At 40.9% G+C, this 26,516-nt stretch overlaps 1 protein-coding gene and 1 long non-coding RNA gene across 4 annotated transcripts in view; one reads left to right on the forward strand and one right to left on the reverse strand.

The window, feature by feature from the left end:
- The window catches only part of Atpalpha (sodium/potassium-transporting ATPase subunit alpha), a 105,499-nt gene that overhangs the window by 23,640 nt on the left and 55,343 nt on the right, over nt 1–26,516 (forward strand). The window lies entirely within an intron of this gene.
- Nucleotides 11,833–13,820, reverse strand: LOC143179721 (uncharacterized). The gene is made up of 2 exons (XR_013001998.1): nt 13,600–13,820; nt 11,833–13,525 (listed from the first exon to the last, which is right to left on the reverse strand). It is a non-coding gene; the product is annotated as an uncharacterized LOC143179721 (long non-coding RNA).

Here is a 26,516-nt window from a genome sequence, read left to right on the forward strand (position 1 = left end):
CGGAAGGCGTGGCCAGCGCTCAGGGAAGCAGCTACTTCCAGATTATGTTGCAAGTTTAATTGGTAGTCGACGCGTAACCCCGCGTGTCCGCTGAAAAGTAGGAGAGAACACGCTGGTTACGTGTCGTACTCGTTAGCGGACTTCTGTAATAGCCAATACGCTTCGTTGAATCATTGTCACATGCTAGGTGCAACGATAAAATCGTGAATTATAGACTGGTCTTCCTTGCCGCGAAAACTAGACGTCTAGTTATCTTAATTGATGTGGCATGCTGCAGAGTGCACGATTGTTAGGTGTGATTAACACCAGTATCAAGTTCGCGTCTAATATACCTGGGTTTAGATTCCCAGGCTCTTTGTATCATAAATCATACACCACAGGCTGCTGCTTCTCATACTATCCTTGATACCACTTTCGCTGCGATGTTATTTCAAGCATCAGCGGTTTGATGCTCTATCGTCTTAATGCAATTTATGAGCGCGTGAAGGGTGAAATAGGGACAATGGATGACCACGTGGTTGGGCAGATGAGGGATGTAGTTGGAACTCGAGCGAGTGGTTTGAAAAGGTCAGTGGGAATCGCTACTTTCGTCAATCTGTTTACTTAGCTCAATTACTTTGATTCTTCACATTACTCTGGTTTGGTACCCTCACTTCTGTGATTGACTAGCCTCATTACTGAATTTATTATTTTATCTATTCTTCTTTAGTGCTCATTATCTCCGCTGTTTACTCTAATTTATAAACCTACTCTAAGATTAACTTTTTTTTTTATGTAGGAAATAATTTACTCAGTAAAACCCCTTCTGCTTCTCTAAAGCTTCTCACTTAACGTCAATAATTCTCCAATTCAGCATGTCCTATGCACTACTATTTCTCCAACAAAAACAGCATCACAAATTTCTGTTACAACTCCACCTTTTCAGTGTTCCAACAACGTCAGATTTTCCTACTCTTAGAGAAATCTATCTCCTTCAGTGCAAGCGACTCTAGCGGAAAGAAAAGGAGCCTGAATCTGCTTCCGTAGCAAGAGTTCCAAAACCCCGTGCCGTGATCTCGGGTCAGAGGTGGTGCTCGGAACCCCAGAAGGAATACGTAACTAAACGAACACAAACATGAATAAAATCCATTATTCACGACAGATGCGAATAACTACTCTGCGTTGAGTAAAATTTCGTTGTCTCGCGAGCAACGGCAGTGCTGCATTCTTCGAAATAATAAAGTCGAAAATACCTCACATTTGTGAATGCTGTGGATACTATTATAAAAATGAGCTTTCTTCCTTAGTACCTATTGCAACCTGTTCTGCAATGGCTGGCGTGTTTCTCATCAAAGAGTCGAATGAATCTCCAGCGATAGGTAGAATACATTAAACAAAGGCTAGCTTCGAAAGTTAGGGAATATTGTGAAGGGAAACGATAGGACGCGGTTTTTAAACGAGTTTAGACTAATTTTGCCAAGTTGTTTGTCCGAGATTGTTGTGCTGCTGATTCACTGGGTAGCACTTTTTCTCCATTTAAAGAAATTCAAGACTCTCACGGTGAAATGTAATCCCAGTTAACGTGAATCTACGAGGATTTTCTTTTCCTTCTGTTTCTTAACTTTCCAATTGCCTGTGCCACTTTTTAGGGGTATCTCGTTTCGTCTTGCTTGGGGGATGCAAAGCCAGTGGGAGATGAATTTAGTAAATTATAGTAACGTGGTTGGTAATTGAGGAATGAAAACTTTGGGGAATTTCAGGTGAAATTAGAATTTTCAAGGATGTAGAGAAAGTTAATAATTCATGAGGATAAATAATTTGCTTTTGTAGTGTGCAAAATTTAAAACCTTGATATATGGAAATTTAAAAATTTTCAAATATTCAAATTCAAAAACAAATATTCAAATTTAAAAAATGTCGAATCTTATAATTTTACAGTTTCAAAATTCACAAATTCTTAAATACTCAAACTTCACAAAATTTGGAGCACATGAACTTGACCCACATATCCAATGATAAAAATTCGAAAAAGGAAATCCAACATGCCTCTGACCTCCATCACACTTAATGTTTCAGATTTCATTTCACCTGTTTAAAAAAAATAAGTTCGCGACAAGCGTCCCAGAAATTCGCGACAAAGTAAATTGGCTGAACAGGCCTCAAAAGTGCTCCGTTTCTCACCGCAATTACTCGACTCAGCCGCGTACAATTGAGTGCAAACAAACGTTCATTATTGCACGCGGCTTTTGCGACAACCTCCACGCGTCGCTGTTCGGAACGGCGACGAAGACAGCGAGGGGAAACGAAGGACAGAGAGGGAAAGCGAGCTATTAAAGAGAATTAAAATGGAATTAGTGGAGGCGCGAGGGGAGGCGAGGTGGTGTATCTACGAAGGCGAAACAGTTCTCTCAAAGCGAGTCCCCCCGAAGCTGGGTGTACACCTTGGGGGATTTCTGATAGCATGTCACGTTAGGTGAGAAAGTACTAGCACTTAGGGAGATTCAAATGATCTGCAAATAAAATTCCCTTACCTTTGTGAAATAATTTCTCTTAATTGCTTTTCTGTCGAGCCTGAAGATCCTCAAGGGATCGTTTGTGTCTGATTTACTGGCGAACTCGTTTCAAGCAAAATTATCTGGGGTTACGCGTAAGTAGAAGATACTGTGAATAGTTGAAGGTAGGTTGTAGGTCAAAGAATGATGGAGGTGATTCATTGCGGAGGATGAGGTGAAAAGTTGTGGATGAAAGGGATAATTGATAGATAGGGAGAGAAGTTATTATTTGATATTAAGAACTGCGTGATGTAAAGTTGTGGTAATGCGGTTATTGTAGAAATTTGAAGAATATCTAGGAATTAGTGAGGCTGTTTTTCAGAAATTAAAAAATGTCTATCATAAGTTCTTAAAAAAGGATTCCAAGAATTTTCAATATTTCTACTGTAGATGTTTGAAGCACTGTTAAGGGAATCACAAGTAGCAGAACTCGCAAAGTCCATTTTCATAAAAGTGCTCATCATAGAAGCTCGTTGAATATTTCCACGACAAAGACTTCCAGCATAATCAAAAGAATAATCCCACATACGTTTCATCATCAAAGGTGTTACGTTTTGCGCATTCCCATACACCTGACCTTAAACACGATGGAAACGCTGCTTAACGTGCTTTAATGGCGCGTAATAGGGGCAGGTATAATATCGCAGCGAGTTGTACGATCTGGCCGTACCATTCTCTCACGTACCACTATAACGTCGCCTAACGTTGGCCTAATGTTTCCTCTAACCGTCGGTGTCACACACCATAGCTACGTGGCAAACGTTCAACTAGCTAACTGGTTGTTCCTGTGTCGAAACTGTACGCCCACCACCTGACGAAACCGAGTGTCCTGCACGCCTGACTTTCGAACTTTCGAATCTGGACGAATGCCCTTGACTACGCTACTGCGAATTCGCTGAGACCTTTTTGGAACTTCTCCTACAGGTCGCGAAAGGTTCTAGTTATTTTGGGTAACTGTTAAGTATAGGGAATTTGAGTTTGCTTGGCAGAGAGTTGGCTGATCCAAGTAAGCAGGTACTTATATCCTTAAATCCATGTATATTCATGTGTAATTGTACTCAGGTCAAGATATACCCAGATCTAGGTATACTCAGGTCTAGGTATGCTCAAGTCTAGATGTGTTCAAATGTAGCTATACCCAGATCTAGGTGTATCTAGATCTAGGAGCACTGAGGTCTAGAAATACTGAGGTCTAGAAATATTCAGGTCCAGATGTGCTCAAGTCTAGTTATACCCAGATCTAGGAGTACTCACGTCTCGATGTAATCAGGTCCAGGTGTACTACCCAAATTTATGTTTCCTAAGGTCCATACACTTAAGTAAGTGCGCGTGTACTACTCAAACACACGAGATACTCAAGACTAACGGAAAATTTGCCTCGCTCATAATTATTTCATTACCTCCAATTTCATATTCTCTTGAATTTGCATCTCTAGTGGAAAAATAGTCATAAAACAATATGTAGAGCGGAATTCTTTCTTCATTAAAGTGTTACGTAATCCGTGGAGGCAATCGAAAAAGGAAGCAATCGTACAGTGATTTTTGTTTGTCGAGGTTTAATTTCGAGCATCACTGGCGTTAAAACAGGAACGAAGCTTAAATTCCCACGCTGTCAGAGCTACCACCACGCTCACGGTTAATGTGTTTTTCCAGGCTTTTTGGAGTTAGCCTGTTGACTAATAAAACACCGACACACATGCCCGATTTATCAAGTGGTCAAATAGAACGAAAAGATTTTTCGTTAGAAATATTATACCTCACCAGAATTTAATGCAACAAATAACGAGGCAAGAAGTTTAAAGAAATAGCAAGTTAGAAACGAACGTGAATAAAAATGAAATTGAACGTACTTACAATACAAATTAAGCTCCGAACGTAATATCGAGAACGTTTGTTTATTTCTGAAAATCAGTACCAATCTTGGAAAACTTTAAATTCACTAAATTCTGATGATTTACGAATTTCTAAGAGGCGTTAAAAAATTGCTGACTCACTTGTGAGGCAATTTAAAATAATGAGACAACGATAAAAATAAACATTAAATTTTCCTCTGAATGCGACAACTCAGTCTCTCCTACTGTTCAAATATCAGTATCAGTAGATGGTGTTATCTGTCTGGCAATCACTGCGGAAGCAACACCTCAAGACGTATCGCACAGTGGTTCTTGCCATCGTCTGTCCGTGGATTAGTTAAGTTCCCTCAGTGGTCTTGCCCAGTGTTACACGACCGGCGCGTGTACTCACGCACACAGACGGTGTTTATGCACGCGTGTGGTGACCGTGACTGTATCTACGTCGGAGGAAGAGACACATTACGCTCAATCTACCTCCGCTCCGCTCGACTCCTACTTCGCGTTTCGCGCTCGTGATCTGCGATCCAAAGAGAAAAAGGCGCGCGGAACCGGTGACTCACCCCCTGGCATTCGACACGGTTTCACGTGCTCTGGACTGTGACACCGTCGCCACGCATTTCCCGCGTGTTTCGGCTGACTATGAAATACGAGCGACATGCTCGGACCATAAACGCTGCAGGCGGAATTGTAACCCTTTTCGGTACATCAAAAAGAGACGTCCCTCTGGATCTTTAGATGTAAATATGCGTGTAGATTTAATGTAACATCGATAGAGATTTTTCGAAAAATTGTTCATCTTTTCAGGGATGTTTACAAGCTCGTGTGTATGTTAAGGTCGGATGAAATGTACGGGCAGAATTTAGCTATGATTTCTAATAGAATAAGGGTGAAACTTGCTTTTTGTAGTGGTATTTAAGGTAGCATAATTTGAGCTCAGGTAATACATTTTTGTAGGTCCTAGAAGCTTCTCGAAGAACTTCAGAGACTTTGGAAACTTAAAGAAATTATTTCACTAGAAACTACCTATCCTAAGCCTAACTGAAAACAGTAATGCACAAGACAGACATTAAATATTAACCCTAATGGGTATCTGTGCTCAACTTAAATATTAACCCTAATGGGTATCTGTGCTCAACTTAAATATTTATCAACACGTTCACAATAAAACAGTAGTTAGAAGAAATAAGAACAGCTCCTAACTTATAAGAAGAAAATCCTGTAGTCACTCCCCCAGCAGAACCATTACACAGCAAACCACTGTCTGAAAGTAGCCTTCGAAACGGCAGGTCAACCTCCACACGGGTTCACGCGGGTTCCAACGCATCCAGGACGATCGATGTCGGGAGTGGAGCGTGCACAGTGCTTTATCAGTTCTTGGGAAGCGTTTCCCAGCGGCGGGTCCGTTGGTTTGGAAAACCAGTGACCCTAATCGGCCGATATACCGCGAGGTGTTCGATATAGCCTGATCCTTTGGAAACGTCGCAGAAAGGAACGGAGGTCCTAACTTCCTTACCTGAGAGGGAGAGTCCGATAACGAAGGGCGAAATCCTGGGAACAGGCGATCGATTATCGAAGGGGAAGTGTGCATACACTATAGTGCTGTCCAAGTACTTGAAATTCAAAGAAAGATAAAACTCATTTTTTTCAAGCAAGTCAAGCATTTGATTATCAAAATAGCTTGAGTATTTGCATAAACTTAAACAAATTTAATTAGCTCGAATGTTTAAACAGCTTGGTTGCGTTCTAGTTACTTGTATTGCATTCCAGTTTGGATGCATTGATATTGTTTCTTAAATTTCTAAAATAATCTTGATCATTCTTGACTTTATCCAAGTTTTACCAAATCTTATTCAAGCTAATTTTATCTGTAATGTTTAATATTATACTTAAGTAGGAATACATAGTCAGGTTTGCTTGAATAATCAAGTTTGCTTGAACAAGTAGGTTTGCTTAGACAATCAGGTTTGTTTGAATAATCAAGTTTGCTTGAATAATTAACTTTACTTGTACATTCTAATACTTGATCTGGTTTGCACGATTCAAACTAAGCTCAGTTCAGATTGTATTTTCATGCTATGTACTTGGACACCTCTAGCACACACACGCCGCGCCCATTCATCTCCGTTCTCCCGATGAAATTTAAATGGGCCCCAACACGCCTGCAATCTCCACTGAATAACGGCTTGTCCCGTTCCTTCGCGGCATCCTTGAGAAGTATCGAGAGTTCCACGGTCGCCTGCCCGTTTGAACGCGATAAATTAGCGGGGCGCAGCTAGAATGCCGCGAATTCAAAGGCGCTCGGCCGTGTTTCTGGACAATGGGGGAAAATGAATGGGGGCTGACACCGAGAATCGCGTAGCTACTGATTGGAACAGGAGAAACAGAGTTACTTGAATAATGACGAATGTGGCTGCGTGTGGGGTGTAAGGGAAGTTGAATTTCTTCTGTAGAGTCGGAGCTGTAGTTATCTGGGAATAGGTTCTTAGAGAGTCCTGTGAATGGAACGTTCTGTTGTAGTTGCGTGGAAGGGCGGTTCCTCTGCTGCTTTATACGAGAATTTCTAAACTGTGAACTATAAAGGTGATTAATTGTTTTATTATTGGAAAATTAGTGAAAGATTAATGATACTAAAAGCTTTCCTCTTTGGAAACCTGGTTTGAAATATTGTGAAGTTGCTTAAAAGACGATGAATTTTCGGGCTTACTTATTGTGATCGTTTTGAGAAAATATTGCAAGTCTAAACTTTAAGTCATATTTCTATATTGATTTAGAATTACCCAACAGTATAAATCTTAAATTGTAATTAAGGTTCGAAAGTCCTGGAACTGAAGTCAATGGATTTGAAATTAAAGTCATGAAATTACTTCCCAGAATTTTATCTCTTGACACCATTTTAATTTCCTCACATTATTACCTAAATATTTCTTGCTCCCGAGGTATGAAATCAATATCTCTTCATGGTTCATTGGTAGCGTAGTGTAAGGTATTAGGGAGCTACGTTATGTTTAGTTATAAAGCTTAAATATAATCGAGGTTGTTAATCGGGCAAATGAGCAGCCAGAAAGGGTGGTGAAGGCACAGATCGTGGGAGATTTTGAGCATGTAAATTCTCGTAATTGGTGTTTCGAGTCTCGGGGCTGGGTCCAGAGATTTCTAAAGATTTGAGCCTGCAATTTTCCCGTCTGCTAACTCGTCATACGCGATTCTCGGCCTGTGAAATTTCTCAAGCTCGAAACGCGAATTTCAGGCTAAAATATGTAAGTGTTGCATTTTCTGCAAGCATTCGGTCTAAATGGTACGAATGCCTTAGAAATTTCTTGATTAAATTAGGAACTCTATTCGAATTGAAATTAGTTTAAAGTAGTAAATAATATGTGAATTGGATTCCCATTAATAACTTTCACAAGTAAACAGATTTATCAAACTGATAAAAAAACTTCACGGGTAAACAGTAAAATACTAAGAATTGAAAACCATCACTGTTCTTTAAACCCACACAATTTTTACTTCCATTTCAGTTTGTCCCAACAATAGCATTCAGGACTGAATACTGATTATCTCGTACCACGACAATTGCGACTGTTAGACAGTGGAGTTACTTTCTTACAATCTCGACAGTCTTTGAAAAACTTCACGAAATACCATTCAAGCGTCCCATCAATTCGCAACGTGCTCAGACGCATTCACGTCGGGGGAGAAAGGCTCAGCAGCGGCCAGGAATTAAATAAAAACTATTCATGAAAGTATCCGCCCCCGAAATGGATATCCTCCGCGAGTAATTAAAGCTAGGTGGAATTCCGAGTGTTCTTTCATCGCAACGCGCGCCTGCTTTTAATTATTTAACTCGGCGGGGCGCAATAAAAGAACGGAAAAGAGCGGTTTGCAACGTCGAGTGGATAGTTTTGTAAGAACAATAGTATGATACAGATGTATGGCTCCAGGTTATACTCTCTCTTTTAAGTCACGGTAAACATTTTGCCATGATATTTACGCATGGATCATAGTATTCGTTGCATTACTGTGAACCATGTTAGTAAAATAAATTTCTCTTTGTCTTGTTTAATAGCTCCCGCCTACTTGGCGACATTGCCATTAAACGAACTATTTTGCTTCTCGATAGTAAAGCAAATTAATGAGAATTTTTGATATTTTAAATTTTGGAGAACTGAATTAACGGGCGAGCGATACTGTAACAACAAATATATACTGAAAAATTTTCCTGTTCAAAATGATTAATTATCGTTTATTTATGTCAGATTAAATTAATACACACTTATTTATTTTCAAGTATTAAAAACCTAATCAATTCTCTGAATTTAGTAGGTATAATATCGCAGGCGATAGCGAGATATAAAAAGCAGAGGTTAAGATATATCATTGCTCCAAGAAACAAATAAATATTTTCCTTTAAATTATATTTGATGTTTCTCGATTCCTGGAAACTTCCCGATTTCCTTACGTCTGGAGATTCCATGTCTCTTATATCTCGAGTAGCCATTTACTTAGGCGCCTCCTCGGCGCAGTGGAAAAACCCTCGATATCGTCGGCCTCCGCTTCACTGGCGCGTCTCTCAGGTGAAGTGGAAAAAGATCGTAGGTGTCGAGCGTCAAGGAGCAGTAGAAAGGGTTCGTGTTGGTCAGACGCACGCTGCGCTTCTACCCGGCAATCGAATCTGCTGTGTGAATCACGAAAATGGCCTGAGTGGGCGAAAGTGATCCTACGTCGTAAAATATTTACTCGTGGAGAACAGTCTCGTTCTGGGAAACGCTATGTAGCTTAGTGAACACTGAACAGGGGATGAATCAAATAGAAACGTTGCTCGTAGCATCCCTTGGACTGTTTTCCATTTCATGGTCGTTGAGAGGCTCAATAAAGTCGTAAGAGAAAGTTACTCCTTCTTTCGTTTGCAAACAACGGAATTATGGAATAAGGATTTCTTCGAATTTATTATGTGGGTACTTGAAACCTACATAAAGTAGGAAGCCAGTTGAAACTTCACAACAGAGAAACTTTTATTTATGATTTAATAGATCAAATTTATATTCCTCTTATACTTCAATTACCATAGTACCACAAAAATTCTCAGAACTGAATTCACTTAAATCTCTAGCACATGGCTTGGGTTTGAGAGATCCATGAGGATGCTATTTTTCATTTTTTTTATTTTTTAAATACTAATAAACATGTATCTTATATGTATGTATATATCAGAGGGTCCTAACAGACCTGTATTTATTAATATCAAATAGATAAAGCAGTAGTTCTCTGGGACTTCACTCGTACAGTAGCGGGAGTCCTTTTCTACCCATGCACTGGAGGATTAAACAAAAAGTGCCTCAAAAATGGTACCTTAGGAATTTGAAAAATTCGCTCCAAAAACCGCGACTAAATGAAGAAACACAAGCGGTATCGCGTAGCGTGAGACACGTGAACAGCAGGTCCGCGAGTGCATCGTGTGCACTTAAACGAGCTCAATCGTACGCGACCCCATTTAAATAACGACGAATTGGATCCCGGAGTATTTCCTCTTCGCCCCGTGCCCCTCGCCGCGTCTAGTTGCCCGCGATCTTTGCTGGTAACGTCGTTTTCAGCTTCTCGGATCGTGGCCGCCAGCTTTCCTGACCCGGACAGTTTCTGTTAACCCTGAACCAACGGAGGGACAATTCCTCTTTAACAAAGCTGGTTGTCTCTGCTCGCCTCAGGTATTTCACGCTGGCAAATTGAGTTCCGGCGATTTCGTTGATGTCACCGTTTAGTGGACGCTCGTTACGATTTCTTGTAGCTGAGGAGACAAATCGAGGTAATAACGAGGAGTCAAGTTGCAGCGAAGAGCCTCTGGTAGCATTATATTTTGAAAAAGGTTTGATTATTAAATACTGAAGAATTTGTTTCAGTGTTCTAGCAGCAAACTGATATTAAATGTTTGTTTTCGAGTGGAATACAATAGAGCTAATTTTATCTCTGGTTCCGCTGAAATTATTCATTTTTAATTCCAGTGAGAAAATTTAGCGGAAATATTTTAGCAGCTCATAAAAGCTCGTAGATGTAATCAGCTTCAAATATTCCCCACATATAATTACAGTATTCCAACATTCAGAAGTCTTGAAATTCTTTTACTATCTGGATTTTCCATAGTATTATTGCTAATTCCTTCAACTTTATTACTCACAATTTTCTCTTCTATTTATTTGGTTGGTGTAGGTGAGGTTTATTTATTAATTTTATTTTCGTGAAAATTCGCCAGTTCTCACAGAGTAACATTTATTGAGATCTATACAATTCTAAAATATGAAACAAATCTGTATTTATTTACTTTCCAATTCTTTAATTCTATTTATGATGATACACATTCGCATCAATTTCTGCACCCTCTCCACGACAAATAACTAAAATAACAATCCCCATGCAAAGCTCCAATTCCACAAACAGGAACACAATTCTCCATTACTCATCCCAAACTTCCCCAAATGCTTCCATTAACTAATCCAAATGGATCTCGTTCCACCGCCCACCCATCACCCAGCTCACCCTTAAATCCAACACCTCGCAACAGTTAACAACAAAAAAAAAATTCCAAATTTCGAACCTCCACCAGTACTGTGCCTCAGCCAAGCGAACGAAAGACAGAAATCCGAAGTTTAATGACATCTCGTAACCAAGGGAACGTCTTCCGTAATAGTTGGCGGTTATCGTTGAAAGTTAAGGCCAGGTCGATCAACCTGCGACCATTGGGGGCCTGCGTCATCAAGAAGTTACGTGGGACCGACTGTATCGCGTCGAAGTGAGGAAGGGAACGGCGGAGACCTTGTCGATAGCCGAGTATCCAATAACTGGTATCGCTGGCGTCTCTCAGACCGCCAGTCGCCCGTTTTCCGGTTCTAACTGGATAGAAACGTCGCCCCGACGGTTCATTGTTCGCGAATCACTGGTGAAAACAGAAGTTTGGCGAGCGCACCTGGCAGAAAGTCGTCTACTGTACACCCAGTATCTTCGTCTTCGTCATACTTCCTTATGCGCACACACATGCCGAAGAAATGGTACTGTTCGACGTCATTTACGTCATTCCACCAGCGGAAGATTAATTTATCTCGCTATTCGCGCCTTTCTCCGTTGCTTCGACTCGATAACGTTGACATTGACTGATATGCAGCTTGGCGAACTTTTCCCTGTTGATTTGAGTGTTGACTCCTGGCGAAATGGTACTTTTGTTCATTTTTTTTTTTTCGCGATACGTTAACCTGGAGAGACATTCTCGAATGTTGTCGTGATATCGACGCTGAACGTGGTAATGTTCGATGGTCAAACTCGTTGAGAAGTTTCGGCTCGGACGCCAGGGAAATTCGAGACGCGAGCTGCGCCTCAAGCTAACCGTGAAATTAATCCCTCATGAGATGGCGGAAATAGGGAGACGTCGGATAAAATTTGTTCATTCTGTGAAATAAATTTCGTACGTTGTGTCGAAAATTACGAGAGCTCTTTGTCAATATAAAAGTGGCGGAGGATTTTTGCGCGAGGATGCATGAATTTTTGCCGGTCAGCGAGACGCCGAGTGCAGGGGACGTTTCGTGTGACGTCTTTTTGTTGCGATCCGCTGAGCCAGCAGTAGCACACGGTAATATAACATCGTATCTCGTTAACCCAGATGTAATAATAATGTACAAGGCGGTTAAATTATTTTTTGCGACTGGGACATCGCTTTAACCATCAGCCTTAATACCTTAATTTTGTGTCCGTGTTTCAGGGACGTTCTTTTAGTAATCTTTTAGTATGACGCACTTGAAGTGGAGAAATTATTACCTACTTCGATTTATTACTTGTGCTTGATTCGTAGAAATCATGACAAGAGGCTTGAGAAATAATTAATTACTAGTGTTGGAAAAATTTCTCTGATACTTTGGAATTTCTCCTATACTTAACGAAGAAGAAAACAAAACACGATTAATAGAAAGGATAGTTAACATTTAGATCTGTAGACAGTGTCCCTCATGAGTATTTCAGAGAACTGAGTACATTATCTTCACACCCAAAATACTTCCCTTCGTACTTGAAAATTAGTATCTTTGAATACGACCCTGTTCTCTAATTTCTCTAATCTTCCGCGTCTATAAATTAAACTGAGATCTTTATGTCCATCTCAAGTACAGTATTCAGAATGCAGCAGACGATAATAATAATAATTACCATCTCCTATTATAAGCGCCCTAGTCATGTTCAAGATTTCGCTGAAGATCGTATTCCTGGCAGTGGTATGATGTCGTTCCTAGGTCAGACAGTCTGCAGAGAGCAATCTACTTCTAGTTGGTTGCGCATTCACTTCTACTTCTAATTGTCAGACGAGAGACGGCTAAGTAGAAACATTTAGTGCGCCATCCGACATGCAGTAACTTTCCAGGAAAAATTTTAAACCGTCTTCTAAGTATATCACCGCTAAATGGATCATTCGGATATCTCGAAGACTCCAGCGTCTACGATAACGTTTTTAATAGCTCCATTATTTCGACCGTCTGGTTGACCCATTATACCACGTGTCGAATGACAGTGGTCTCAGAGAGGGTGTCGAGATGAAGAATGGTGTGACAGAAGAAATGGTGATCGTAAGGGTAAACGTAAAGCCAAGGGAAAAGGACAATCCTCTCTCTATCATGTGTTCCAACAATGGACACCCAAAACGTATGTTCCTTAGGCGAAACTCCAGTTGACCTTGCCCTATCATCTTTCACATGTCATTTCTTAAGAGTCTGTGTCAAGGATAAAAATATTTTAAGAATATTGCAGATACAAAGGTGGAAAGAACTGAATTTCAGAACTTCGACAAAAATAAGATTGTAAAGTCTTTGAATTTGTAATTCTAACTATTTTAGTATCTCAATACTTGAACATTTGAAATCGCTCTTGCTTAAAAAAAGAAACAAAAAACTCGTCACAGTTACTGGGTACTTCTATACCTATTTTACATTTAACTATGTTTTATTGGTGAAGCTTCTTAAATCGTATAACCTGGTTCCATAATCCTCTAGTAGTATCGTTTTAAGTGATACGCAAATGGTAATGGGGCTCCAGAGCTCGAGAAAACTGGGTCACGAAAACGATGATGGGTCCTCCTCTTAGATACTCGCCTCAGTTCACTAACAATAAGATCACCTACCGAAAACGAAACACAGAAGTAGCCTCAGACGTTTCCACTAACGTACAATCGCGTAGCCAAGTGGACCTACCATTGTACCTCAACCGTGCCTTTATATCTCAGGCAACCCATAAGAATCGAGACTCTCAGCCCCATCTCTCCATAGTACTCATGTACTCATGCTTCCGCTAAACGAGCTAATCAGCAGTCACAAAAGTCCAGTCCCCCATCCTCCAGGCATCTCCAACTATAACTACTATCTCACCAGCTGGACCATCCCTCCGCATCTTCCACGATCCACCTTCCGCTTCCAGTATCCCTACTCCTCCGTCCTTTTGTCACTGATCCGCCTCTAATCCTCCTGGACGATTCACATTCACGATTCACTGGCCTAGCACTCGTTAACCAAGACACCGCGCACCGTCTGAACCGATTCACAAACCGACCCGCAGGAATTGAGTCTCGATTGAGGAAGTACGCATGAAGTAGAGGAGAACCTTATCGCCGAGCGGCCGGCTATTCAATAATTGCTAGGCGCTAATCGAGCCGACCGAGACTGTCGTCGGCCGTACCGGTTCAAACCGGTCCGGGCCTCCGCGTCGACGATTCGGTGAATGGCTGCTCGAACCAGAAACAACCAGCGAAGGCGTCATTCAACGCCTCGGGGAGGAAAGACGAACCTCCTAGCGCGCCTCGATACTTTTAGACGCGCTACCACGCCAATCTCCTCTTCGTCCTCTCGTGACGCCAGCTTTGTTTACAATCATGACCGATCGAATCGAATGGATCGAATTAGATCGATATACGTGCTACTAGGCTGCGTGCTGAATTCTTTCGCGCAGACTGCTGTAGGCTGAGGTAGGTTGGGTTCAACGTTTCGGGGGCCTTCGTTTTTGCGCATTGGTACGCGGACATTTGTTGGATAGTGTTAGAGCAAATTAGTTTTAGGTAGGTTTGGGGCGAGTTTGGGTGTACTAGGTTGTGTTAATTGGGTCGTTGGTAATGCTTTGTGGATTCGAGTAATAAGTATTTGTTCTTGGGGTGGTCTGTGGGTTCAGGGTTGTTTGGAGCGGTATGAGGTGTTCATTTATGGGTGAGAGGTTAGGGAAAATTGACACAAGTGGAAATACACTGTAGTAGAGTGTCTTATTGATAGAGGTTCAAGATATACTTGTAGCATATGAAGAAGACATTTCTGAAAGCCACTTTGATAGCTGATTTGTGGTATTGAAGTTTGGAACCAAAGTACTGAAAGAATATATGTAAGGTTTTCAGGAATTACCATGTACAGTGTGTTCGGCTATGATCGAAGGAGGAGGAGCAGGGTGGGAAAAGGGGTTTAAGGGGTGATTTTATATTCAAAATAAAATAATCAAAAATATCATTCAATTTATCAAATTGCACGTGAATTTCTCCAATTTTTATTCTTAATTTTCGATTTATTTTGATATGTAAAATCACTCCTGAAATTTTTCTCTTTTTGCATCTGAACACCCTGCATATAGACCGCCAGGTTTATGCAGCGTCTTTTATTTCCGCATTCAACAAAATTGTCCCACCAGGAACAAACACTACAGGATTGGTCGAGTCACCCAGATAACATATGAAAATCAAAGCGCTGAAAATGGCATGCGCAGTTGGATTCTCGCGAGTTCACGGACTCAGATAAGGCTTATCAGCGCATGACGAGAGCGGTGGCTTAAAAGGTGATCAAGCGATTGCTTACGTCGATCGTAATTGTCGAATTTACTCGAATCGTTCCAGGAAGCCACGTTCGATTAACTAGCCCCTGGCGCCAGAGTGATTTCACCGACTTTTTTCTGGGAATTTTGTCGAGCCCCTGACACAGAGACGAATGTTGACGTAGAAACTCATCCTCGCGACTCTCGGCAAATAGAGATCTGATCTACTGTACGTTTCCTCCTCTAAATATAACTTCTCTGTTTGTCCTCTATCGTCGGGTTCATTTGCTCCTCTTGCTATCGTAACTGCAATATTTATTTTATTGCTGTATACCGAGGGGAACGTAGTGGGCAATTTTTTTAAATTGAACTTCACTCTGTTTTATACATCTTTAATGATATTATCCAGAAAAAAAAGAATTTTTCAAGCGAAGAATTTTCGTTTTGCATTTGATGTAGTTTTTGTGCTATATAATTCGAAAGAGATTCTGCTTTTCTTGATAATTTAATTTAGATGGTACGATTGTTGCAACTGGACCTCTTGTAGCGTTTCCAGAATTCCCTTTCGCGGAGGACCTCCTCGCGGAACAATTGAAAATAAATCAGTAGTGTTCAGCAGGATCGAGTGAATTCAGCGGTCAACCAGCCCCCCGATATAGCGTAGCGGATCGATATTTCACGAGTCAATGGATATCAACGATCCCTTGTCGATACTCCATTGAAATCCAATCGCAGGAAAACTGGGAATACGGATGGGAAACAATTCCTGTTTAAATCAATTAAGTTGAGATTCAACGATCAGAGGGTATTTTCTCGAAAACCTCAGCTCGACATCATTGTTCGCACAGTGACTCACGAATTTAGTGATGAGAGAATATTGAATATACGTGTTCGGAAATCGGAGAGACATATTCTACTCTTTGAAAGTATTGAAATTACGGGACCTGGATAAGAGTGAAATATATTGAATTGTGATAGTAGTTTTCATAGCTAAGGCTTTTGTAATCACCCAAACAATTCTCGTCATTTTCGATGTTTTCTCAAAGAGCAGAATTCGTTGCACAATGTCCACAAACCTCCACGGAAATTATCATGACAATGATTGACGTTCTGTCGAATTATAACGAAGATAATACCGAGCTGAACAATCTCACAAATCCTCGTGGGAGTTGTTGTAATTGAATGTCCCTTGTTGGAGGCGTTATGCTGATGGTGTGGCAAGGCTAGCATTGAAATTCTTTCTTGCAATGTCAATGCGTTAGGTAATTAATTGATTTTTAGGTAAAAAGTAGAATATTTTAGGGTAGCTTATATAATATTGGGTGTTGGAAAAATTGTCGAAATTGAGGGAATTGATTTTGCAAATAAATTTTAGTATTTAAGCTAAAGTCTCTGTCTATCCAATTCACATGCGATATAAATAGGAGATTGCCTAGAGGACACAATGGGATTCATTATTGACTACTGTCCCAAGTGCCCTGAACTCGAAAGTTTCCTCATTTGAAACTCCCATAACTTTAATCGCATAAATTCCAACACATCCAGGGGAGCACGCTTTCAGACCTTCATGCTCCAAAGAAAGACAAAACACCATAATACAGACTTCTTTAAGATATTCAGTAGCGCCTTAGAAGCGTACTGCAGTTTATATTACCCAGGCTTTCCTTTTCAAATATTCAGTGTCATTTTTCAAATTTACTACTCTTACAGATATAGATAATTCAATTCATTTCAATTGCAGAAGTAGTATAAACAGTATTTTCATATGATTGTATATCATTCTATTATTACATATCACCAAAACTCAGCGAATCTAATATAAACTGAATTCTAATAGAACGTAAATTACTCTCACAAAACATTGAAACTAATTTTCGATTAAATTTGATCAAACCAGTACAAAAAAGTTACATTGTTACAGAAATGTTGATTATCATTACTCAACAGACCGTATTTCCCAACACTACTCTGAATCACGATCGAAAATTTCAATCACCCGTCGTTCTGACCAATTTGCATTGGTCTCTCTAGGTCGCTACGCTCAAGTATGTTCGCACTTGGTTGCTGCGGGCTAATTAACGTCACTATGTCAACCGATCGCTCAGGAATACACGCACGAGGGCACTTTAGGACAGATATCTCGAGATCGTCGATGTTTCGTCACGGTCCGTTGTCACATGACGAAAATTCGATTCCATTTCGACTGTCAGTGTCCTGGAAACGCTTGAAAGATGTAACGCGATTTCACAAAAGGTCACGCCGAATCAAAGGGCAAAAGGGAAGCGTGTAAAAAGATGTCGGAATACCAGGAGATATATTTCTATTTTCTACCCCTGAGCAGGACAAATTTCCGTGATGCTTGGATCGTCAAACAATGGAAGATCGCCTCTGTTGACAGACGCAATAATTCTGGGGGAAACTGGCTTGGCTTGTTGGAAGCTCGTCCGAGCTGTAAACGTTGCCTTTATTGCCCTATTTATTCTTTGGACAGAGAGAAAGAGGACGATAGAATAAGACTTCGGTTGAGTCGAAAGGAGATTAGGTGTGGGTGGAAGACAGCGTTTTGGGCAGCGAGAGGCGAATGAAATTGATTAGCAAAGAGATATTAAAACGAAGATATAGAAAATCATACAAAAATAGTCATTCAGAAGAATATAATATGTACAAAACTATTTAAAAAAATAATAATCTTATAAAAATTAAACTTCTCAGAAAAGAGAGGTAAACAAATACCTAAGTCCTCCATTAGCTCGATTTTCGTTTTTACTGGATTCCCTGCTCAAAATTAATAATGAAGGTATCACTTTCTTCTCAATTTCTCCACAGAATCAGCTGTCCCCTGAAAGCCGAGGAACATAGACAAGCTCGTTCATAAACAATCCGATTGGTGCATGGTACGACACGATCGTGTACAGTGCATCCTGAGATTACTCACACTCGCTTGATCGTAGTCTTTCCCGTACGTGGCAGTACCACGAGCTGATAATGACGTTCGTGGACAACCTCGGACACGTCGGAATTAATTGTGGTCCAGACATTCCTCTTTTTATCGACGACTTTAATCTCTACTCATTTGCGCTTCTTTCTTCAGTGAAATTCCTTCACGTACTCTCTTCAGCGTCGAAGTTCTGGAAAGCTTTGGTGAAGTTATCAGTACCTAAAATCAGTATTTACTTCGCATACCATTCGAGAAGTCCCTTGAAAACTATTGCTCCTAATGTTTTTCAGAGGACTTTTCACGGGACACTACTAATACCCAAAATCGACTGCTTTGTACGAGAACGCTGTTATCAGTATACACAATAAACGAGAAATACTAGTATCGTATGAATAAAAGGCAGACAATATCAGTAGGATTCGACATCTTCGCGATTTGCAATTCATACGTATTATTCGCGCAAGCAGACGAGATAACGCGAGCACGCGCTTATCGCTTGTTCAATAATGGCTATGCTATCAATATTGCCAGAGGTTTATCGAGATAAAACTAGCGATGCCCAGCACGAACAGACGCGGCAAGAAATTTCATCTGAAACGCAGCGAAGAACGAAATACAGTCGCTACTGTCGATATCTCCTGTCGAGGGGACTCTATCCTGTTAAATCGATGATTAAAATAGAACGTGAACACTTTTTTCGGACCTATCAGCCACATAGAAATGTAGAAACATGTCTATGGCCTCTGACAGAGATCTAAAAAAGAGAAAAAGGTAGATGTCACTTTTTGAGCTTTTTAGAGAGGTTCAAATATTTTTAGTAACATCAATTTTAGGAATGTGAAAATGTTCAGAATGAGAAATGAATCGTTCAAACAATACAATTTATAATGTTATACAAATACTAATGTTTTGCCATTAAAAAAATGGGGAAAAAATTCCTGAAAAGTCTTCCGATTTCCTAATACCACCTAGCCAAAACGAGTAAAGTAGCCCCGAAGTTAAGAGGGAAACGTGGAAAATCGAATCAGAAACGAGATAAAACGGTGGGTCGGAAGAATTACGGTCCGTTGCGGGGTGGAAGGGCAATCGTTCTGGGTGGCTAATAGCAGAGTAATGGGGTTCCACCCTGCTCCCACTTCTGTCTCTGGAATTTATTTCACCGTTTCGTCCTGTTTTCCTCTTCGCCGAGCCGAGATGGCCCGCTCAAGATCGTCGCGGAGAATGGATTCGCGAATCGACACGAAGGATCGCGTGCCAAGAATCTCCGAGGCTCCGACACTTCTCCGCAGCCAAAGAAAAGCGAATTGTCTGGCTCCTGCTTCTCCACCCGCCGTACGATTTGATTATCTCGTCGGCTGAACTGTTTAATTCGAGGACTCGTTTAAATGCATAACCCTGTGTAAAGGCTCGTCTGGAAAACCTTTTTTACTTCAGTGTTGTTTGTAGAGGCAGACGGTATCTATGTTTCGCGTAACAGAAATGAACCTGAGAATTGCAGATGTAAACAAGATGGTCTTAAAAGATGGTGAATAATACGTAGCTAAAGCTAAATTACCAGAAAAAACATCAGACCTAAAAAGTCTGAGGATGTCTCGAGAAATGTCTAGAAGCTTTAAAATAATTTGTAATTCATTTTTTTTTTTTTTTTTTCATGAAGCAGTTTGTATGTTTTTTATTTTAAATTAAGGTTGATCATGATTCCCCAGTGAGTTTGACTACCTACCTAAATATTCGTATACCTCAACGACTATAAAAAATTTACCTCAAGATTAAAGATTTCTTCAATCATTCTTCAAGCATTCTTCAAGCGTGAACCTTTACAAAAGAAATAAACCAAGTGTCTCATCGAACCTGAGCCATGAAATCTTCCCTTTCTGCCGCTACAATCTTCCCCGACCAGACCCAGCCAGGCTACAAGAGAACCGAAGCTCACAAAAGCAACGCGAGTGGAAATCTCTAAAGAAAAGCACCCAGCTTGCCAGAAGCCGAGAATCGCGTTAGTCCCTGAAGAAGCCAGGTAAAAGGATTTCAGGAGAACCTCGTCGAAATACGCGAAACACGAGCTAACGTCATTAACCGCCTCTCCTTTGATCATCCTCGTACGAGCGCGACACAAAATTCGTTGAAGTGACTCCGCGAGAACGTGTAATTCGAGACCTCCAACAACCAGAAGACTCGCGACGAGGGGGACGTCAGAGGAGCTAGGCTCGGCGTCAGAAAGGCATCTTTGGCAGAAAGAGTCCGCGGATTGGACACTTGACAAACAGAGTTGGTACGGAGCCGCGAAACTGTTGATGCCGCGCGAGCGTCACCGACGTGTTGCCCAGTTTCTCGGCTCGAGAGACCGTGGAAACGAGCGTGCTCGTTTGTTGCACCGAGGAGAGGAAGGGTGACGCGAATCGGTCGCGTCTTCCGTATCCGCGAGACGCTGGGAATCGCTCGGCGACTCTGCGGCGATAACGCGTGGCAGAGCGTGTCGGGGGTCGCGTCGAGACACGCGTTTCGTAACCCGTGACACACGCAGAAACGTGCGCGCCGCAGCTCGGCTGTTTTTCACTCGCTGGGCCGTCGTCCCTCTTCCTCCCCCTTCTCGCGGGACGAGTTCGAGTGATACGCGAGATTGGCGCAAGGCCAGCCGCGGCGATTGCGTAACTCGCGTCACTGCGAATCGCTCCAGGCCGCTCGATGAATGCCGCTGCCTCGCCTCGGCGTCACCCCTCTCCGGAAGAAAACCAGCGAAACGGTTCACCTGTTCGCCTTTTGTCTGACACTGACGCTTTTGCCTCCTGCGACCAGGCATTGTACGAAACCTGCTGTTCCTTTTGTTCAGTGACGTCACGAGATAGAAAGGAATTGATGCGCACGAAATGTATACGATTGTACACTGAACTAATTTTGTACAACTAGTTAGTTTTTAACAAAACTTTATTACAAGGTCGTGTGATGGTTTCTCGTTAGAGTTCGAAAAAGATCTGACTGACGTTGCGTAAAACTTGAGCAAAGCTGTGCTGTGATTAAACATTATTTATTCAAGACGTTTGTAGGTGGATGGGCTAAAAGGTCTTTTATTGGTGGAGTTTCAACAAGGGTAGGCGGTAACGATAATAACATATGTAGTTGGAAATCTTTACGAAGAAGGAGGAAGTATACTAACAGATTTCTGGACATGATCACAGAAATTGCGCTTTCTGAAACGTGTTCCCTCAACATCTGGGGTGTAGCTGTTCAACAACCTTGCACTTTTGGCTACATTTATGGTCACTTAGACCATAGACTACTGATTAACAATAGCCAGGATGTGATAATCCTCGTATACGATAGAAATGTTCGTAAAAGATAGATACTTTTTAAAAGAAACTCATAAGATGCTTTTCCTTGAATGGCTCTGGGATAAGTACTACGAGGTTCATCACAGTCCTCATTAACATCACGTTTTTTATTGTGATTTGTTGACCTATTGTTATTATTACGAGAAGCTCGTTATTTAAGTCAACAATTAGTATCTTCATCACTCTTCTCTAAGCAGAATCTTCTTGAGCTTTTCAAAAATAAGCTGTCGCTAACTGGGAACTTTTCAAATGCGGTCCGAATTGCCCTACTAACTAATGATTGTTAAAAGTCCCCATCTCTATCAAAAAGTTCCGTGTCTACCTCGTGACGTCATTGAACAGAAGGAACAGCAGGTTTCATATCATCCCTGTCTGCAACTGATGTGGAATTTGTTGAGAGTTTGGGAAAATGGGTGCAGAGATTAGGGAGTTGATGTAGGCTTGAGGGATTTTAGGAGAGTGATTGATGAAGAGGTTTAGAGGTAAAATTGGATGATTTGGGGATTGGAGTAGCTGGTGTTCAAGTTTGGGGATGTCACCAGGTGGACGAGTTGAGTTCTTGGGAAGTTTGCGCTCGAATTGGATAGTTTTGGAAGTTGGAGTTCCAATCAGATATGCTGGGAAGTTGATGTTCTAGGTCAGACGTCTTGCAAAGTTGGTGGCCCAGTTTTGAGGTTGCGAAGTTGATGTTCAATCAAACAGTGATATTCGGTTCAACTAGAAGATTACGGAGAGTGAGTGTCTAGGTTCGAATACATTGGGGTAGTGGAGTTTTTCATTCACGTGTATGTATCTTGAAGAGTTAATATCCCACGTCTGAAATCTTGAGAATTTGTTACATATTCAAGTCCTGAAATCTAGAAAAGCTGCTATCTCAAGTCTCAAATCTCGAGAATTTAATATTCCAATTCTGAAATTCTTAAAAAATGGATATCCTAAGTTTGAAAATTTGGAAAGCTAATATTCCAGCATTGAATCCTTAAAAAGCTAAAAATCTAAGCCTGAAATTTCGAAATTTGATATCTCAATCAAGAATAATTCTGAGAGAATTCTGAGAACTCCTCTTCCATATAAAAATGTTAAAAAATTCATAACTTTTGCGTCCATCGTCCTAACTTCCACCAGTTTTTTGTTTGTTCTCATACCAACATCTAACTTTGTTTACCGCCAGATATGATCGATAAACTAGCATGTTATCGAGAAACGATCTTCCGAGCATGTTACTCGCAAAAAGCTTTGTAAAATAATTTCTCTTCGACATCTTGAGCGGCCCCTATCTTTGCCTTATGACTGTCAGCATTTCGATGCTTTTATGAGCCGCTGGAACGCGTTCCCTTCCTATTCTATCCGTTTTTTACGGTGCACACGACGCGTTGACAGTTTCTCGACTGTAAAGCGCCGATAAGGATGCTCAGCTATTTCGAAAACCGATAACAAAACTCTCCATGTCATTGTACGAGAAGGAACAAAAATCCTAAAACGATTTCCTTTACTCTTTAACAAAAATGAACATTAATAAAAAAAGTTAAAAAAAAACTGGAATTTGGACTATAAGAAAATCATTTCTGACCTCTATTTAATTTTAGTACAGTTATCAAGTACTGTAGTTCAAAGAAACATGTATTTCGACTCATCGTTCACTAATCTTCATAAAACAACTGCTACGTTGTTGCAGACGATCCTAATTTACTTAACGCTTTCGTAGTAATGCGCGTTAATATTTTAATCCCACCTGGTTGCAGTTCTTCCACAGAAACCAAGTATTAAAATGCATTAGTGCGTGCACAGCGCAAAATAACTCGGTTCCACAATATCGACAGAGGATTAATCATCAAAGACCACATCCACGCGATCGATTTCGCTTACAGATACGACCGCGCTCGATGTCGAAATCTTCCTTTAATCGGTAATCGAGTGATGTTATCGAGACCGAAGTATCGACTTGGCAGAGGCCCCAGGTCTCCTTTCTCTCCTCGTCCCAGTCGATTCTCTGGCGACGTGGGTGCCCGATTCACCGACAATTTTCCATCTCCCTTCCTCCCTTCAAATAAAGCTACAGAATTTGGCAGAGGTAGAGCCACAGACGAGTTATAACAGTAGACTTATTACTTGGACGCTCGTGGTTCGAGTCGATTGTTTGATCGAATCAATAAATACGCAGCATTTAACCTACAGAAGTCACAAACTCAGGATCCTACGACGAGTTTATAGCGCGCATCAAATCTAGCCTCGAACTGTTTACCATAAAATCTCCCAAATCCCAGAAAAGCTCCATTTCCTTGACGAGAGTCGTACAGCTGAAAAATCGATTGCACCATTTTCGTGTAGCATCACCAGTGCAGCAACTCGATATGCTGTCAGCCTGATCTTTTTTCCGTCGTCGATGCAATTAGGACTTGACCCATTTCCCGGCGATTCGTGACGCTCTGGCTCTCGAATGTATCGCGACGGAATCGCCTGGCGGCGAGAGATCGATGAACCAAACGCACACGTGTACTAAGCACCGGTTAGATTAACGTTGTTGCAGCACGGCGCACGTCGAAAGGGGATTTTGTCGCTGGACCACCTCGTTTGGACAATATTCTTGACCTCCTGCATCGAAGGATATTTTTCGTAATCCCTTGGGTCTACTCGAATTCGTTCTACAAAAAGAATATTTAATCCTTCGATTGCGACGTGTTCCATGCAGAGATTTATCGCTGTGGGATCCTCGGTGAAATTGTTTTATCTGTGCTACATGTGAGGCAAGGGGGAACAATTAGAGGAGTGACAAATTGCTGAGATTATGAGATACATCGCGAAGGGTACAAGGGTTTTTCGATCCAGGCTCATGATTTAGTGACGAGTTTATGGCGAGGGAAACATTCTTGAGATTAATTCTTGCTCATGGTATATTACTTTGGTCTTATTGAAGATGTGACAATGCAGGGAAATAAAATTATGTTAAGATTTAGTAGGTCTAGCTACGAGGTCTTAATGAGGTAATATGATAGGTACCTTCTTTGGTTCTGGGGTATGGCAGAAAATTATGGTGATGTCTTGATTAGTACGATATATTTTTCTTCCTACTACTTTATATTCCATTTTACCAAATTTTCTAATTAATTTCTGAGTCATGTAGAAAGTCCCAAGGTGATGATCTAACACAAATTTTACAATTTCAGCGCCACTTTTTCTACCTTTGATACATCTCCTTTAAGGTAGTAGCAACTTTCCAACTTAAAAGTGGAGCACAATGTTAATTTCGAGATAGATCTCAGCGCGGAGTTTTAAAAAAGTTCTTATCGTGAGTGGCTACTTTTTTAAGAGCTTAATCTAAAGTACGATAAGGCTGTAGGTAAACTCCGATGACGTGAGATTTTTTCGAGCTTTTTGTCGTAGGGAAAGTAACGTTTAAGACCTTCGTGCGAAGTTAAAGGTTTTTGTCGAACAATTCAGGAAGGGCCGAAAATAAACCTCCACGAGTGAAGTTTCTGTTAGATTAAATTAAGTAGTTTCTTTCCCTACGTTTCCAGGGGGATGTTTAAGGGCAGTTAACTTTTAAACGCCTGAAATCGAAAAAGAGCAGCGTTAACCGGTTTTTGTTGCTAAGTGGGGCAAAAATTGAATTGGTTGTTTGAGAAACCTGCTACGTCCTCGATAAATTGAGTTCACAACAGTTTCCCGTTGCACAAAGGCAGCCCCGTTGAAACACGGAAAAATCCCTTATTGTACGAAAAAAGGGGAAAAACACGGGGACAGACTTCCAAAGAGGACTGTTTCGATTGGACGCCACCAAAGAATTCATTTCCTCTCTCGAACATAAAACCCTCATCGTTTGTTTCAACAAACTACAACAATTAAAACTTAAACAATTCCATGCTAAACGCATGGGCTACGAGTAAACTTTTTGATGCGTTTAACTTGCTGAATGACGAGGACAAGCTCGCTCGTTTGGACGTCTTCAAAAGAAATCAATTTCTTCTTTAATAATTTTATAAAATATTGTCCCACTTTTCTGTTCAAAATGAAGAGTTATCTTCTATTATTAAAATAGAGAAATAGTTTAAATGAAATAACATAAGAGATCAAGAATCAACAGATTTTTTAATTTACCTCCAATCAACTTGTGGAATGGCAAAATAAATTCACTGTCGTGTAGCCGAGCCGAATAAATCTCCATTTCATGGATGCCTCCACAAAAAGAAGAAAATATTTCATATGATCTCCAAATTATTTTTCCAACATTTAAATAAATTTCAATATTTGTCAAACACTAGTTATACCTATTTTTTTAATGCAAATTTGACCAGAAATTTGTTGAACCGCGTAATCGCCGCGGTCTTGCCCGCATAGGCTGGCTGCTGAGTACATAAAACAAAGTTAGCGGTGAATCGTTACAATTAGGAAAGGCGGGGGCGGGGGACAAAACAGACAACAATGTTCCTTAGTTAAAACGCATTACGAGTGTGATGTAAGCAGTGAAAGGGGTCCCATGAAATATGATTCATTTCCTGCGATTCAAATTCGTCCAGCATTTTGTGTCACGGATGCCACCTAGAAGTCATGATGCCCGCCCGTGGCGTGCGTGTCCATGTGTGGGAGAGGTACCTAATGACTCACGACGTTAATCAAAAGTGATTTCGAGGCAAGCAGACATGTCAAATTACCAGGCAGTGATCTCACTGGAGACCTCAGATTTTTAATGTTCTAAGGGACAAAAGGAGTCTTGACACATTGATGCATCTTACTCAAGCGGCGACTTAATATTTCAGAAATACTACATACAAGTAGTGCAACTAACCCTTAAAGAAAATAGTCCTGCGTCACGATATTACTAGAATACGACCAACTGCAATAATTCTAATCTGAAGTAACATAAAACATATCAAGGATGTATCCAAGCCCCTAAAATACTGCTCCGAGCACTTATCTACTCTATTACCCAGCGTGCCCAAAAAACTGAAATTGCATCATACATCACCAAAACCCGCAAAAGCTAGTCCACATCCGCCGCCCTTTCAGTCCCCAGCGAACCTTGAAAACGCCGCGACAAAGCGGCCAAAAGGAAGGTCAGCCC

The sequence above is a fragment of the Calliopsis andreniformis genome, chromosome 5 (assembly GCF_051401765.1).
Source record: "Calliopsis andreniformis isolate RMS-2024a chromosome 5, iyCalAndr_principal, whole genome shotgun sequence".
Taxonomy (NCBI): Eukaryota; Metazoa; Arthropoda; class Insecta; order Hymenoptera; family Andrenidae; genus Calliopsis; species Calliopsis andreniformis.